A 2,727-nucleotide genomic window follows, 5' to 3' on the forward strand; every position below is an offset into this window, starting at 1 on the left:
CATTAAACTCTTATATTGTATTAAAAAAGAACATATATATGTTGATATTATTAATAATAATTAAAAAATTAATATATTATTTTTTTAAGTTACTAACTAGCCTTTCGAGTTGGTTATTAAGTAGTTTGCTTCAACTCATTAAAGATTCTAGTCGAGTTTGAGTTTGAGCTTGAATCGAGTTTATTTAATTTGAGTAAGGATCAAATTTTGACTAAATCAAACTCAAGTAACTCACAATTTATTTCATCTTATTTATGATACTACCCCTCTCTTTGCTCTATTAATTAAGGGTAATATTTAAGTAATTTTTTATTTTTTACTAAATTTTTAAAAGTTACAAATTAATCATTAAAACTATCGACTTATAACAAAATGGTCACTCGTCGTTAACAACATTTAACGTGGGTGACGAAAAATTGAATTGAACCGTTAAATACTTACCTAGACAACTGACCGATCACCCCACTGCCATCATCGTCTTCCTTGTTCTTCCTTATCAATAAAGGAAAACTACAGAGAAAGATTGAACAAGATTGTCCTGCGCCTAAGTGTAGAGTTATCATAAAACCCAGAAGGAGGATTTCACTATAATTAGGAAGATATGGCGGAGCGAGAGAGGCGGAGAGAATAGAAAGCGTGGAGGAAGACAGAGGAGAATAATGGAGGCGATGATGGTAGTGGGGTGACTGGTACAATGTTTATGCAAGTATTTAACGGTCAAACTCAAATTCCATCACTCACATTAATGGCAATCAATGAATAATGATTATTTTGTTATTAATAAATAATTTATAACTTTTAAAATTTTAGTAAAAAAATAAAAATTTATTTAAATATTAGTGATAATATCTGTAGTTTACTAATTAATTAAATCAGTCACTAAATTTTCTCTAGTGAATAAACAATGAAAAAGAGAACAAAAAAGCATCAACTTGCTCCACTTGACAAATCTAAATCTCGGGGACGACCCATTTCCCATCCCCCTCTCTTTGCTCGTTTCACTCCCTTAGCAAAAGCAAGCAAAGTGAGGATGGGTTCGGTTTCACTGAAGATCGGGGACGGAACAGCAAGATTCAAGCGAGCCACATTTTGTTCTTCAGCTGTTAACATTCTCATGCTTTTCTCCGTTATCATCACCAATCTCTTTGCTTTATACGCCTTCACTTACTCACCAAAACAACACATACTCAACCCTTTTCACCATCCCCACAAGAACTTATCTTTAATCTCTCAACATGTCTCTTTGATTATGAAAGAGATCGATTCTTCTCAAAGAAAGCTTGCCCAGATAGAAAAACAGCTCCTTGGTTATGACACCCTTGACCTTTCGAGACCCAATCTTGCAACTGAGCTCAAGTTGTTCCTTCAACATCATCAGCTTCCTTTGGGAAAGGATTCAAGAACAGGGATCACCGAGATGGTGGCTTCTGTGGGACATTCCTGTGAGAAATCTGCTGATTTGTTGTCCCAGTAGATGAGTTACAAGGTTTCTGGACCTTGTCCTGATGACTGGAGTCTTGCTCAGAAGCTAATACTGAGGGGATGTGAGCCTCTGCCTAGGAGGAGATGCTTTGCCAAGACTGTTCCTAAGGTAGGCCTTACTTCTTTACCTGCTTCTCTTTGGAAACCTGTTGGGGAAAAGATTTTGACTTGGAGTGGCCTTGGTTGCAAGAATTTCAACTGTTTGAATAATAAAAAATTGAGTAAAGATTGTGTTGGTTGCTTTGATTTGGTTAATGAGACTCAAAAATAATCAAGACTAGAAGCAAGAATGATTTTCTTATTGATGATGTATTGGCTATGGGGATTGGTGGGATCAGAATAGGATTCGATATTGGAAGTGGGTCTGGGACTTTTGCTGCTAGAATGTCTGAGAAAAATGTGACTGTCCTTACTAACACCCTTCATACTGATGCGCCATATGCTGAATTCATTGCTGCAAGAGGACTTCTCCCTTTGTTTTTGAGTTTTGACCATAGGTTCCCTTTCTATGATAATGTGTTCGATTTGGTTCACGCCACAACCGGATTAGATGTTGGAGGTAAACCAGAAAAATTGGAGTTCTTGATGTTCGATATAGATCGAATTTTGAGGGCAGGCGGCTTGTTTTGGTTAGATAATATTTATTGTGCAAATGATGAAAAGAAGAGGACCTTGACTCGTTTGATCGAAAGGTTTAGGTATAAGAAGATGAAATGGGTTATAGGAGAGAAGATAGATGCTGGTGGATCAGGAAAACCTGAACTTTATCTTTCCGCTGTTTTACAAAAGCCGGTGAGAGTCTAAGATTATTTGTTGGAATTTGTAGCTTTATTCATACAAAATTGGTGAGGTTTTTTGCCTTACATACCCTCATGGATTGATTCTAACTCGGAATAAATGCTGCAATAGTTGCCCTTGTTAACTAGCTATGGTTGAGGAGAAGGCCATGGCATCTCTTATGTAATCTAAAACCTTTTTTTGTTCCACTTCAATCTCCTATTTTGTATTTTAGCCGGTGTTTGTTATTTAAACAAAGAACAATCATAAAACGAATTCATAGTATGATTCCAACTGAACATTTGGCGTTTCGTTTTTACTTTAACTTGCTTTTTGCTGAATATCATGATTCCAACTGTATGCTTAGATTTGGATCTCTAACATCATACTGTTGATGTCTTTGAAGCCATATACGAGTTCGACCACCTTGAATTGTTAGGCATGAACTTAAACCATCTTTCTATGTAC

General features: G+C 36.1%; 1 pseudogene; it reads left to right on the plus strand.

Moving 5' to 3' along the window:
- Window positions 1-946: 946 nt before the first annotated feature.
- Window positions 947-2,488, plus strand: LOC120114678 (annotated as a pseudogene).
- The last annotated feature ends 239 nt before the right edge of the window (window positions 2,489-2,727 follow it).

The sequence above is a fragment of the Hibiscus syriacus genome, unplaced genomic scaffold (genome assembly GCF_006381635.1).
Source record: "Hibiscus syriacus cultivar Baekdansim isolate YM2019G1 unplaced genomic scaffold, ASM638163v2 tig00110239_pilon, whole genome shotgun sequence".
NCBI lineage: Eukaryota > Viridiplantae > Streptophyta > Magnoliopsida > Malvales > Malvaceae > Hibiscus > Hibiscus syriacus.